Raw genomic sequence first — 15,699 nt, 5'->3', positions numbered from 1 at the left:
ACACATGGACTAGGGAGGTTGACTCAGATAAACATAATGCCTATGGTTGTAAGTATTGGCCTCACCCTAAGATAATGTAAAATCACTTAGGCTATTTTAAAGTACAAGTGACATCACTCATGAGCATGGGTTTTATGAACTAGAAGCAATGTTCAAGATTTATGGGGAAAGGATATGGATAAATAAAACATAATTTCTGGGAGATAAAGTTTGGGCCTGGATGATCAGACAGCAAAGGATCACTAAGTTTCAAACTACATCCACTCCCAGTGTTACTGAATGAACAGCTAAACAGCTCATTCTATTGAAAAGATAAGCTGTGTGACTAAAATTTCCTGATTCCCCCAGTACTTATTTGTGTGTAAAAGACTTTTTGCCCTATACATTGGAGACTGCTGTCAGACATTGGCTGACTAACCAATCTCATGTCTTCATAATCTCATTCTACCACAATGAGTATGTTTCACTTTAAGGGTTTCATAATATGAATCCTCTTTAAGAGGTATATTGCCTTCATATACCTCTAGTTATAATTTACAAAATTCTAAAACCTCAGGTTGAAACAGCACCACACACTTTTTAATTCTAACAGACACATATAAATAAATATAGAATATCCTTCTGTATATATATAAATATGTAATACATTTATCCACATATATCCTTTATACATATACACACATACACACATAAAACCTTTGGAATTAAAAATGGTATGGTGCTGTTTCAAGAAAGTAATATTATATATATACATATATATGTATGTTTTACATATATAATATACATGTGTGTATGTGTGTGATTGTGCATTGTATATGGTTCTATGTAGAAAACTAACTTTTGTATTTAGTTTTTCTCTTCAAAATAGCGTATGTAAACCAATAGGCCTATACAATTTTATAAATTCTTTTTGGCCTTAATGATAGAGTATGGGAAACTTACACTTGGTAACTAGGGAACTATTATTAGTTATTTCCAATTCTAGTAATATTATCTATTCTGACATGGAATTCTAATAATACTGTCTATTCTAACATGGCACGTTTCTGAAAGAGCCATTCTGTTAATTCTCTTCCCACACATCACTCACTATTTATTTTATTGAGTATATTATACAAAGTTTAAGAACAGAATTCATTGAATTGTTTGACAAAATGCAGAGCGTCAAACCCTTCTTAAGTAGGAAGTGGACAGAGTACAGCACCAACTTGTGAAGTGCAAGGCTCTAAAAGTCTTGAGTATTGAATGATAGCATCTGCATAGAAACAGGATTCTAACAGGTGTTTTAAACTACTGAAGAGAATATGTTTTGTTTTAAATAAATTGTATTTATGTGTTTGATTTGATTTTATAATTCACCACTGACTAAGGAAGGTTTATGAATCACTGAGCTAGTAGAAATAACATAAGGTTTAGTTTGACAATACCAAAGTTAAAATCATTTTTTCTCTGCACTCTTCTGCATTTTTACAGAGATGTCAAGCATAGACACTATACTTGATCAAGCAAGCCATGACATGTAACAAACTGAAATATAATTTTCAAGAAGATGATTTTGAAATTGCTTTATACCCTCTCAAGCATTATTCAAATGTGGCCTTTTAATGCACCACATGAATCCAACTCTTCCAGGAATGAGTTATATATAATTTGTATATTGGCCAAAAGGACCCTTTTAATATTTGAGCAACTTAAACTATTGCCATGGCTATTGCTTGCCCTCCATAAAATTTTGCCAAGGCCTTATTGCTGAAGGCAGCACTATACAACTCATTGAATATGCAAATTTTGAGATAGTGTCCATCTTGAGCCTTCACCCCAACTGGACAGTGCCTATACTGCTGAATGGTACTCTGCATGCTACCAAATGGGAAAGATAAATACCAAAACAATTACAAACTATTCCATATGCAATTGTGACCTGTATGCAAAATGTGCTGCTAATGCAATAGCATACCAGCAACTATGGGATTTTGCATTGTTTGTTTGTTTTGTTTGTTGAGATAGGGTATTCTTGTGTAGCCTTGACTGTCCTGGAACTGGCTCTGTAGACCAGGCTTGCCTTGAAGTAAGAGCAATCCACCTGTCTTTGCCTCCCAAGTGCTGGGATTTAAGGTATGCACTACCACCACCCAGCAAAGGTTATGGGATTAATCAACCAATTCTTATATTAGATTTAAAAGCACTCCATGACATAGAATCCATCCCCAACACTACTCAGATAGCAAAGAACTGAAACCTGGTCATAGGGGAAAACCAAACACTACTGTTTAGTTTGACAAAGCAACAAAATAAATCTTAGAATATTAGGCTACATTTGCTCAGTCATCATCAGAAAACCATCCTTCTGCAGTAGATGGGACCAAATACAGAGACCCACAAGTAGACAATGTGTAGAGAGTGATAGACCTTGGAACACTCAGTGCTAAGTAGAATGTATCCATCACAGCCTTACCCTCAGAGTTCAGGGAACCCTGTAGAAGCAGAGGCTTAAAGACAGTAAGAGCCAGAGAAAATGTAAAACACCAAGGAAACAAGAACTTCTAAACACAGTAGAACCAATGAATACATGAATTTACAGAAACTGTGGCATTATGCACAAGGCCTGTATAGGTTGGTTTCTGAGCACTGAAAGTAAGAGTGGACAGAAGTTCATATTTCTAGCCCAGCAGCTATCTCCAATTCAGCACCACATTTCACACAAATGAAAAAAATTTTTCTCTATCTAAGCATCACTGGGTACACAAACCAGTCTTTAATCCAAAGCCCATTCCCAGCAATAGATGGACAATAGAAAAATGAACTCAATGGCATTTTGGAGGTTTTGTATCTCATAATGCTTTACTTGTTTCTGTTGTCCTTTCTTGCCCTACATGGCTTACGCTTATGCATTATGTTTCTGATTTTGTGTCTTTAGAGGATTTGTTTGTGGCAATGGGTCTGTATCTATGTCTAAATGTATTTCTTTACTTTTTCTTTGGTGTTTTGTCTTTTTATTTGTTGTATTTTTGCCGTTGTTTGGTATTATTCAGGTTTCTTTTGTTGTTATCTTATGTTACTTTATTTTTTGGATGCCATTCTGTTTTCTAATAAGAAATAGCAAGAAAAGATATAGTTTTTAGTGAGTGGGTAGGTGAGAAGTATCTGGGAGAGATTGAAGGAAGGAAAATAATCAGATGTATTGTATTAAAATCTATTTTTAAGAAGAAACTTGAAAAGGAAAATATTGTTGATATTAAGAGAATATCGCTAAATAGAAGAGAAAGGAAAAGTATACACAGTAAAAGAAAGAAAAAGTTATGTCTAGTGAAAGACATGTAAGATTTTAAGTTTACATGTAATGTTATCAGAATTAATAAAAATGTGAATTTTGCCTTTAGTAAATCATCATTGTATTTAGTGAGATTAGGGACTAGAAGTAAAACAAATACAAGACTTTGAAATACATGTAGTTCAGTCATTGTTTTGTCAAAAGTATTTATGGCATTTCAGTTTCTTTCCCTTGTTCATGTCCCACAATGCACTGAATTACATTAGTGCATAGAAAACAAGTATTTATCACTAATATCGACAAGCATATCAGTAACATAATCGAAATGGATGTCGAAGTTACCATCCAATTTTCCATAAGCTGAATGAAATTTCTGGCTTCCTAAGAAAAAAACATGAAGGAATATTTCCAAAACACGGTGAAGCATACCTATTTATGTGCAAGTATTTGGTTGCATCCCAGCAATAATATTATTCCAACTTACACATGTAATGTTTAAGTAAATATCGAGTTTGCATAATAACAGTAGAAAAGTAAGAAAACAGCATGTGGTCAAAAATTAAAACATTAATGGAAATAGATCTCCAAGCAAAGTTGTTATCTGTTGAAACACAGAGGGCACATTGAAGATGACTGAGGAATCCATGACTCACAGTCATATTTCTGGTTTTGATTGTGATTTTGGAAAATCGTCATTTGTTGCAACAAAGGGATATTGGATGTGATAGCTGTGTTTTGTTTGGTAAAGTGACATACCAGGAAAGAAGAAACCTCCCCATTAAAGAATTGATCCCCTGGGCGTTGGTGGTGCATGCCTTTAATCCCTGCACTCAGGAGGCAGAGGCAGGCTGATCTCTGTGAGTTCGAGGCCAGCCTGGTCTACAAAGTGAGTTCCAGGACAGCCTCCAAAGCTACAGAGAAACCCTGTCTCGAAAAACCAAAAAAAAAAAAAACAAAAAGAATTGATCCCATCAGATAAGCCATGTCATTGTGGCACTTTATTAATTGTTAATTAACATAAAAAGATGCCAGTCCACTGGGAGCAGTACCATTTCTGGGTAGGTGGACCATGGCTGTATAAGAATAGCAGCTAAATTTAGACTGGAAGTAAGTAGGTACCCAGTTTTCTGCCATTGTCTCTATATCAGTTCCTGCCCCCAGGTTTATCCCTTGAGCTCCTGCTCTGATGTGTCTTAGGGATTGACTGTTACATGAGGGTATAATATAAAAGAAATATGTTCCTATCCAACAGCTTTTAGTCAGCTATATGGCACATCAATTGGAAAGCAAACCCAGATACTGGATCACAGGAAAGATGATTAAATTACAGAACTGCATCTACATTTTTTTGGTTCTTGTGTTTGTCATCTTTCCATGAAAATGCTAAGTTCTTGAGTAGCAAAAACAAATGGAAGTAGATTAAACCATGCAAAACTGTGGTATTTGGCAGAGCACAGTCTCTCTGTGAATGAGTCATGGAGTACTCAGAGTCATCAGTCCCATCAATTATAAATTCTTTGCTTGTCTTTTCTGATTAACTTGTATTAATCTGTCTGGGCTGGCAAAACTAAATGTTACAGAAACTAAGTGGCTTCAATGTCCATCAGTAATTTTTCACTGATTTAAGGTATAAGACTGTGCTGTGAGTCCATTTTTTTTTCCATTCAGGGCTATCTTCCTGGTTGGCAGAAGTACCTTCTCACTGCATCCTCATGGGGCCCTTCCAGAAAGGAAAGCAAAAGATGCCAGCAGTAGAGGTAAGGAACCCAAATTTCTTCCTTGAATCATTAAGAAAGTTAGCCCAGTGTGGATCTCACTTCCATGATGTATTATAAATCTTAGTCTCCTGCAGAGTCTCCTCTTCCAAACTGAAGACACTGAGGGATATATTTATAAAATATAAATATAAACCTTGAAATGGCATAGAAACCATCCATTCCAAAATTCTAGAAGTAGATAAAGGGAAATATATTGACCCATCATGAATATAGAAAACTTCTTGACTTGATCAATAATGTAATGTAGACCTCCTGAATCAAAACTTCCAAAACCAACACACTGAGGTCTGTAATCACAAACAATGGCAGCTATAAGTTTAAGTTTCCAGATTTGAGGAAGTGATTAAAAAAACATTAGATACCTTTCAACAGATATCTTTTTGTTGGCTACATGCTATTCTCTATGATGTTCAGAAATCAAAATATGATTAGCATTAGATAAAAGGAAAACACGGTCACCATTAGGACTTGAAGTCAGAATAAACAGCTTTCTCTACCTGTTCAATAGCTGACTGTTTAAGTTTATATCAGAACTAATCATTCAACAAAGCTGAGACAATGAATGATCAATGATAAGCATTGAACACCATTTGCAATAGAAGGAAACAGTCAAGGTGTTTGTATATTATCCTCAATACTCACATTGATTTCATGTTTCTTTAACACTTCAAATTTCTTTACTATATTTTAGGTTCAGTATCAAGGAGTTATCCCAGCAGAGTAGGAGCATGAGGAGAAGCTTTCCTTCTGTGTAGGTAAGCAGGCAGTGAGAACTGGGTAGATAGGTAAAATCTGAGAGAAATTATTTGAGAGCTTGACACTCTGAAAATAGCTATGAGCTCACATTTTCCATTATTGTTCGGAAATGAAGAGATATATTTAAACATGAAGACATCTACTCTAAGAGATACTATTAAAGTAAGTAGGCATTTATAAGACATTCGTGCAAACAATATTAGTGTTTAAAGAAGCAGTTATGATCACATGCATTTTGGACAATGCTCTCAGATATGAATGAGGACTTTAAGTTTTTTTTCTCTAAATTTAAGATTATTAGTAGAAAACAAAAGTTAAATAAACTGCTCCTCTCAGTAAATGAAACACACACATGCAAACATATACACACAATGTCTTTTATATTTGTTTGATTAAATCATGTAATGTACTGTTATGGGTTAATATATGAAGCTGAATTCTTGCTCATCTACTTATATTCAACAATATTAAGCATTAAAGTCAGGGAAAGAGGTAAAGAAGATCCCACAAATGAATATCTAAAAATATAATGTACATTTGCTGAAAAATCAGACATTCTGAATCTTGGAAATCTAGCCCCCTGAGAAAATACAGAGCACAGATATATTCATGGCCTTAAGGTAACTCACTTAAACTTTTAAAGTAAATTTTATTTATTAATGGGAATGAGTCAGACAACCTTTTGGTTACACAGCTTATAAAAGATCAGAAAGGCTAGCCTTTATGGAAATTGAATTTAAAATTAAATCCAAAGAACAACAAAGAAGGACTTGTCCAGCGTGTACATTAGGATGCAGGATGGCAATTTGGAGTATTTAAAAAAGAGTAAATTTAATTTATCATGTCTACAGTAACAGAGTTACTCTTTCCAAATGGACAATATTACATGCACTTCAATAACTGAGAATCTATGGCCTTCTGCACATTGCCCAAGCATTGCACAAAATATTCAGTCTAGCAGTATATGTTGTTCTAGTTGGGTAAATGGTAAACGATTCAATTTTTATTCTGCAGACAGAGTTTGTCTCAAGATATTAGTGGATAAATTTTGTTAACAGTTAAATAAAAATATGCATGCTAGGTTAATTTTATGGGTACCAGAATATTATAATAAAAGATTATTTTTGTTTTTTAATTTTTATTTTTAAATTTAAATTAGAAATAAGGTTGCTTCACATGTCAATCCCAGGTTCCTCTTCTTTTTCCTCCCCTCCTCCCATGCCCTCCCACCAACCCCCTCCCATACACCCTCCTTTCCTCAGGGAGGGTGAGGCCCTCCATGGAGGAGTTTATAGTCTGTCATTTTATTCAGGGAAGGGTCTAGACCCTCCCTCAGAGTCAAGGAAGAAAGTGCATCTCTCATTGTAGTATGGGCACCAAAATCCATATGTTAGCCATGGATAAATACTGATCTACTACCCAAGACCACATACGTTGCCTAGGCCTCCTCACTGACACCTACATTTAGGGGGTCTTGATCAGGCCCATGCTGGATTCCCAGCCTGGAGTCTGGAATTCAAGAGCTACCCCTTGTTCAACTCAGCTATTTCTTGGGGTTAAACCAGCCCAATCTTAAACCTTTACTCATCAGTCCTCCCACTCTGTTACTGGGTTCCTTGAGTTCAGCTCAGTGTTTAGTGGTGGAAGTCTATCTCTCCTTCCATCAGTCATTGAATGAAGGTTCTATTTCCCAGACTCTCTGGCCGTGGGATTGCAGCTTGGCAATGCCTAAAATCCATGTACGAGAGAGTACATACCATGTTTGTCTTTTTGCGACTGGGTTACCTCACTCAGAATGGTTTCTTCTAGTGCCATCCATTTGCTTGCAAATTTCAGGATTCCATTGTTATTTTTTTTCTGCTGATTAGTACTCCATTGTATAAATTTACCACATTTTCTCTCCATTCTTCAGTAGAGGGGCATTATGTTGCTTCCAAGTTCTGGCTATTACAAATAAAGCTGCAATGAACATAGTGGAACAGATGTCCTGGTTGTATGAATGTGCATCTTTTGGATATATGCCTAAGAGTGGAATTGCTGGGTTTTGTGGTAGGCTGATTCCCATTTTACTGAGGAACTCCATACTGATTTCCACAGTGGTTGTACGAGTTGGCACTCTCACCAACAGTGGAGGAGTGTTCCCCTTTCTCCACATCCTCTCCAGCATAGACTGTCATTGGTGTTTTTGATTTTAGCCATTCTGAAAGGAATAAGATGGTATCACAGAGTTGCTTTGATTTGCATTTCCCTGATGGCTGGGGATCTTGAGCACTTTCTCAAGTGCCTCTCAGCCATTTTAGACTCCTCTACTGAGAATTCTCTATGTAGTTCTGTAGCCCACTTTTTAATTGAATCCTTTGATGTTTTGGAGACTTGCTTCTTGAGTTTTTCTAAATTTCGGAGATAAGTCCTCTGTCAGATGTGGGTTAGTGAATATCTTTTCCCATTCTGTGGCCTGTCTTTTTGTCTTGTTGACTGTGTTCTTTGCCTTGCAGAAGATTCTCAGTTTCAGGAGGTCCCATTTATTAATTGTTGATCTCAGTGTCAGTACTACTGGTATTATGTTCAGTAAGCAGTCTCCTGTTCATGGGTACCCTGACTTTCTCTTCTAAGAGGTTCAGTGTGTCTGGATTTATGCTGAGGTCTTTTATCCATTTGGATTTAAGTTTGGTGTGTGGCAATAGACATGATCTATCTTTAGTCTTCTATATGCAAGCATCCATTTACCCAGCACCAATTGTTGAAGAAGCCTTCTTTTTCCAATTTATTTTTTTTTATTATTTTAGTATTTTCTTTTTTTGTCTTTTTTTTCCAATTTAAATTTAGATAAGAAACAAGGTTGCTTCACAAGGCAGTTGCAGGTCCCTCTACCTTTCCCTCCCCTCCTCCCGTGCACTCCCCCAACCCCCCCCCCGTTATCCCCTCATTCCCCCAGGGAGGGTGAGGCCCTCCATGGGGGTGTCCATAGTCTGTCATTTTATATAGGGCAGGGCCTAGACCCTTCCCCAAGAGTTCAGGGTGAGAGTGCACCTCACATTGTTCTATGGGAGTCCAAAGTCCATGTGTATACTTGGGATGGGTAGTGATCTGCTGCCCAAGGCTCAATAGATTACCTAGGCCTCCTCACTGACACCCAGATTCAGGGGGTCTTGATCAGTCCCATGCTGGATTCCCAGGATGATGCCTGGGATTCAAGTGTTAACCTTTGTCTAGTCAGCTGTTTCTGGGGGTTAAACCAGCCCAGTCTTAATCCCTTTGATCATCAATCCTCCCTCTCTGTTACTGGCTTTATTGAGTTCAGCTCAGTACTTAACCGAGGGAGTCTGCCTCTTCTTTGATCAGCCACTAAATGAAGTTTCTGTTTCCCAGACTCTCTGGCCATAGGATTGTAGGCTGGCACTCCCCAGATCTATGTCTAAAATCCATATATGAGAGAGTACATGCCATGTTTCTCTTTTTGTGAATGGGTTACCTCACTCAGGATGGTTTCTTCTAGTGTCATCCATTTGCCTGCACATCTCAGGATTCCATTGTTTTTTTCTGCTAAATAGTACTCCATTGTGTAGATGTACCACATTTTCTCTATCCACTCTTCGGGTGAGGGACATCTAGGTTGCTTCCAAGTTCTGGCCATTACAAATAAAGCTGCTATGAACATAGTGTAACAGACATCTTTGTTGTATGAATGGGCACCTTTTGGATATATGCCTAAGAGTGGAGTTGCTGGGTCTTGTGGCAGGTTTATTCCCATTTTTCTGAGGAATCTCCATACTGCTTTCCAAAGTGGCTGAACCAGTTGGCACTCCCACCAGCAATGGAGAAGTGTCCCCCTTTCACCACATCCTCTCCAGCATAAATTGTCATTGGTGTTTTTGATTTTAGCCATTCTGACAGGAGTGATATGGTATCTCAGAGTTGTTTTGATTTGCATTTCCCATATGGCTAAGGATGTTGAGCAATTTCTCAAGTGCCTCTTAGCCATTTTTGACTCCTCTATTGAAAACTCTCTATTTAGTTCTGCAGCCCACATTTTAATTGGGTCCTTTGATGTTTTGGAGACTTGCTTCTTGAGTTCTTTGTAAATTTTGGAGATAAACCCTCTGTCAGATGTGGGATTAGTGAATATTTTTTCCCATTCGTTTCAAAAATAAAGTGTTCACACATGTGTGGGCTAATATTAGGGTCTTCAATTTGAATTATTGGTCTACCTGTCTATTTCTGTGACAATACCAAGCTGTTTTCAGGACTATAACTGTATAATAGTGCTTGAAGTCAGGGATGGTGATGCCTCCAGATGCTGCTTTGTTGAATAAGGTTGTTTTGGCAATCCTGGGTCTTTTGTTTTTCCATACAAAGTTGATTATTTTTCTTTCAAGGTCTTTGAAGAATTGTTCTGGGATTTTAATGGGGATTACAGTTTGCTTTTGGCAGGATTGCCATTTTTACTACATTGATCCTACCTATCCAAGAGCATGGGAGATCTTTCCATTTTCTGATGTCTTCTTTAATTTCTTTCTTTAAAGACTCAAAATTCTTTTCACTTGTTTGGTTAGCATTACCCCAAGGTATTTTATGTAGTTTGTGGCAATTGTAAAGGGTGATATTTCTCTGATTTCTTTCTCAGCCCTTTTATCGTCTGTATACAGTAGGACTACTGATTTTATTGAGTTGATCTTGTATCCTGCCACTTTGCTGAAAGTATTTATCAGCTTTAGGAGTTCCCTGGTCAAGTTTTTTTGGAATCACTTATGTAAACTATCATATCATCTGCAAATAGGGAAAGGTGGACTTCTTGCTTTCCTATTTGTATCCCCTTGATTTCCTTTTGTTTTCATATTGCTGTAGCTAGAACTTCAAGTACAATATAGAAAAGGTATGGAGAGAGTGCACAGTCTTGTCTTGTTCCTGGTTTTATCACAATCGCCTTACATTTCTGTCCATGTAGTTTGATGTTGGCTGTTGGTTTGCTGTATATAGCTTTCATTATGTTTAGGCATGTTCCTGTTATCCCAGATCTCTCCAAGACTTTTGTCATGAAGGGGTGTTGGATTTTGTCAAAGGCTTTTTCAGCTTCTAGTGAGATGATCATGTGATTTTTGTTTCTCAGCTTCTTTATATTGTGGATTACATTGATGGATTTTCCTATGTTGAACCATCCCTTCATCCTTGGGATGAAACCTACTTGATCATGTTCTTGGATCTGATTTGCCAGTATTTTATTGAACATTTTTGCATCAATGTTCATGAGGGATATTAGACTGAAGTTCTCTTTCTTAGTTGTATCTTTGTGTGTCTTGGGTATCAAGGTTATTGAAGCCTAGTAGAAAGAGTTTGGCATAAACCCTTCTGGTTCTATTGAGTGGAATACTTTGAGAAGAATTGGTATAAGCTGTTCTTTGAATTTCTGGTAGAATTCTGCACTGAGGTCATCTGGACCTGGGCTTTTTTTGCTTGGGAAACTTTTGATGTCTGCTTCTATTTTCATAGTGGTTATAGGTCTATTGAAATTGCTTATACGTTCTTGATTTTATTTTGGCAAGAGAAACCTATCTAGAAAATTGTTCATTTCCTTTAAATTTTCAAATTTTGTGGAGTACAGAATTTGTATGTTCACACCTGTTGTTTGGTAAGTTTGAACAAAAGTTTGTCTATCTTTTTGATTTTCTCAGAGAACCAACTCCTTGTTGCATTGATTCTTTGTATTGTTTTTCTAGTTTCTACTTTATTGATTTCAGCCCTCAGTTTGATTATTTCCTGGCATCTACTCTTCCTGGGTAAGCTTGATTCTTTGTGTTCTAGTGTTTTCAGCTGTGCTGCTAATTCTCTAGTGTGGCTATTCTCCGGTTTCTTCATGTAGGCACTTAGTGCTGTGAACTTCTCTCGTAGCACTGCTTTCAAAGTGTCCCATAGTTTTGTATATGTTGTGTCTTCATTTTCATGGAATTCTAGGAAGTCTTTAATTTCTTTTTTTTATTTCTTCTTTGACCCAGGAATGGTGCAGTTGTACATTATTCTATTTCCATGAGTTTGTAGGGTTTCTGCAATTTATGTTGTTGTTGAATTCTAATTTTAGCGCATGGTGGTCAGATAAGATGCATGGAGTTATTCCAATTATTTTTGTACCTGTTGAGGCTTGATATGTTGCCAAGTATCTAGTCAGTTTTTGAGAAGGTTCCATGTGGTGCTGAGAAGAAGGTATATTCTTTTTTATTTGGATGGAATGTTTTATATATGTCTGTTAATCCCAATTGGGTAATAACTTCTATTAGCCCCTTTGCTCTTTGTGAAGTTTCTGTCTGGTATTCCTGTCTGGTGTTGAGAGTGGGGTGTTGCAGTCTCCCACTATAAGTGTGTAGGGTTTTATATGTGATTTGAGTTTGTAATGTTTCTTTTACGGATGTGGATGTGTTTGTATTTGGGGCATAGATGTTCAGAATTGAAACTTCATCTTGTTCGATTTCTCCTGTGATGAGGATGTAATGACCTCCTTCATCTCTTTTGATTGATTTTAGTTTAAAGTCTAATTTTTAGATATTAGAATTGCTACACCTGCTTATTTCTTGGGTCCATTTGATTCGAAAAGCTTTTCCAACATTTAACTCTGAGGTAATGCCTGTCTTTGAGGCTGAGGTGTATTTCTTTTATGCAGCAGGTGGGTTCTGTCCTCAGAACCATTCTGTTAGCTTGTGTTGTTTTATGGGTGAGTTAAGACCATTAATATTGAAGAATATTAATGAGCATTGATTGCTCATTCTTCTTTCATTTGGAATGGTTGGTGGTGGTGGAATTATGTATGGAATTCCACCCCGTTTTTCTTTTGGCTATTGGTAAGATTGGATTACATAATGCCTATGTTTTTCTTGTTGTAGTTAACTTCCTTGGGTTGGAGTTTTCCTTTCAGAATTTTTTTGTAGGGCTGGGTTAGTGGATATGTATTGCTTGAATCTAGTTTTGTTATGGAATATTTTGTTTTCTCCATCTATAGTGATTGAAAGCTTTGCTGGGTATAGTAGTCTGGGCTGTCCATGATCTCTTAGTGTTGGTAGAATATCCATCCAGGACCTTCTGGCTTTCAGAGTTTCCATGGTGAAGTCAGGTGTAATTCTTATAGTTTTGCCTTTATATGTAAAAAATATGGAAAACTTCATGAATTTTTGTGTCATCCTTGAGAAGGGGCCATGTTAATCTTCTCTGTATCGTTCCAATTTCAGTATATATGCTGTCGAATCCAGCATTTTTATATTGTTTTTTTAAGTGTAAATTAGGAAAAGAGAAATTATCTCTCATTATATGTGAGGAATTGCAGAATCCATGACCATAAGTTTCCATGAAAATTATGAGATTATTAGCTTAACCTGCTGGTTCTTAAGGCTATGCCAAATATATGATAGATTTATCTTACACTTTTCTCTGCAAATGTTAATTTATTTTATGTTTACAAACTAATAATCTTCATATGCTGCAATGGACACAAGAGTAACAATCTGTCTCTGATATCATTATTGCAGGTTTGTTTGTTTTTTTTTAGATAAATCCCCCCCATAAAGGATTACTGGATTAAACTTTAGTTCTACTTTATTTCTCTATTTTTTGTTTTTTTTCTCAAATTTTCATGTCATCCACATTAAAATCCATAAAATTTTCCAATATAACACCATCAGAATTTAAAAAAATCTTTCAAAATGTTATGCATAAAAGCACTGTCAATCAAGAAGTGGCATAATGAAATGAAATGATAGTTCTCAAAAGAAGAAATGCAAATGGAAAATACATATTTTAAAACATGTTCACCATCTCAGGTTATCAGAAAAATGCAAATTAATTCTCTTTGAGAATCTTCCTTACTCAAGTCAGAGTGTGTTTTCACCAGGAAATCTGACAAGGGACTGGCAAGACAGCTCAATGGTTAAGAAAAATATGCATCACAGGCAACCTAGGACCACTGAGATGGGAAAACTAATTTTTTCAGGGAAGAGCACACCAATTTGCTACCTAATATTAAGTTGTCAGTGCTGAAAACATTGCATGTACTGAGCAGGTTTCATTTATATATTTATTAACTTGTGCACAATATGTCTTCTTACTTTACTTACACTTACATGTATACAACAACAATTAGTGTAGACAGAGGGTACGAACTTGAAAGAGAATTTGGGGGAATAAATGAGAGGGTTTGGGGGATGAAAGGGAATGTGGAAATGATGTCATGATAATCTCAAAATATAAAAGAAATAGTTAAAATGAAAGAGAGAGAGAGAGAGAGAGAGAGAACTACCATTTCTTACAGAAATCTCAGGTTTAGTTCTTAGAACATGTGACAGCTCACAAATATTAGTCATTCTAGTTGTGTGGATATCCAAATTCCTCTTCTTGCCTTGTAGGTCACCATGTACAGGGCACACACATGGTGCAAATACATATGTACAAAAATGCAATCATAAGCATGAAAAGCAAACCCTTTATATTTTTGAGACAGTGGCTCAGCATGTAACCTTAGTTGTCCTGAAATTTTCTAGGTAGACCAGGTTAGTCTTAAAGTAATATAGAAAAACCTGCTTTTGTCTGCTTGTGCTAAGACTAAAGACCTGCATGACCATACTCAATTTAGATTCTTTTTAAAAGTAGAAATCTAGCAACAGCTGTTTGAGAATATGTAGAGGAAAAGAAGTCCTTATTCCCTACTGATGGGAGTGCAAACTAGAAATCAAATAGAGATTTCTCAAAAACTTAAAAATAATGCCATATGGATTAGCTATACATTCCAGAACATACACCCAATGGACTCTGCATCTTAAAATAGAGATACTTTGTCATACATATTTAGTGCTTTTCTCTTCACTATGTCATCAACAAATATATGCATAATGAACATGTGGAATATATACCCAGTAGATCACAGTAGCAGAAGGAAGGAGATTCTACCAAAATTTGTTCAAAATGCTTTGATGGTACTCATTCAATACTTGTAGAACATTAATTAAAAATACAGACAGATAATACTCTATTTTCTTAATTAAGCATATCATACATATCTGTAAGGATGCTCTCTCAGCCTGGACTCTAGGGGAATGCCTGGACCCTACCCGGAGTGAAATGACAGACTCTAGATATCCCCTATGTGGAAGGATTTGGCAACAGGGTGGGAGGCTGGGGGGGGAAGGGGAGTGCGGGAGGAGGGGAGGGAGAGGGAACTGGGATTGACATGTAAAACAAGCTATTTAAAATTAAAATAAAAAATGATGTAATGTAATAAAAAATAATATCCAATATCTTCCACATGAATTGTTCAGTGCAGCTTTCAATTTGTCTGTATCATTGTGTAGCCATTTAGTTATAATTGACTGACTCACCTTAGACTCCAGAACACTCTGTTTAATTTTATACATGTGGCCTAGCGGTGGGAAATGAAGATTCTTCATGTGGATCAGGGCTTTGCAAATAACATACCATCTTGTTACCCTAATCTAAGACAAATGTTGCATTCATAGCAAGGTGAGAAGGAAAAGGAGGTGGGCTAGTGTATCTGGGAGAAGATAGAACAGATTTCTGTAAACAAAGGGTTTTCTAATTATTAAAAAGAGTGATAATCCACCCATTAAGTCATCATTAACATGTCCAATAAAAAGTCTTAGAGCACACCAATTTAACTGCATACACAGAGGGAACAACTCTTGATCTATCAGAGAATGATGGGTTTTCTTCAAAATTCCAGTACTACATGTGTAACACTCTCAAAATTTCAGGAAAGGTATTGACTTAAAATATTTTTAATTATCCTTAAAGACATGTCTTAGCAATTTTAACTACGGTGTCTTTCTTCTCAGGTATTAGAAAATAGTCTTAAATTGAAAATGTCTGTACCAATTTTGTTATTGGTATATAGCTATAACATCC

General features: G+C 36.4%; 1 non-coding gene across 1 annotated transcript; it reads right to left on the bottom strand.

Moving 5' to 3' along the window:
• Window positions 1-12,933: 12,933 nt before the first annotated feature.
• Window positions 12,934-13,040, bottom strand: LOC121137288. Its single transcript, XR_005874550.1, has one exon. It is a non-coding gene; the product is annotated as a U6 spliceosomal RNA (small nuclear RNA).
• Between the last annotated feature and the right edge of the window lie 2,659 nt (window positions 13,041-15,699).

The sequence above is a fragment of the Mesocricetus auratus genome, unplaced genomic scaffold (assembly GCF_017639785.1).
Source record: "Mesocricetus auratus isolate SY011 unplaced genomic scaffold, BCM_Maur_2.0 Super-Scaffold_100676, whole genome shotgun sequence".
In the NCBI taxonomy this organism is placed as follows: domain Eukaryota; kingdom Metazoa; phylum Chordata; class Mammalia; order Rodentia; family Cricetidae; genus Mesocricetus; species Mesocricetus auratus.
The sequence above is the reverse complement of the archived record's forward strand: the minus strand, read 5'-3'. Positions and strand labels throughout refer to the sequence as shown.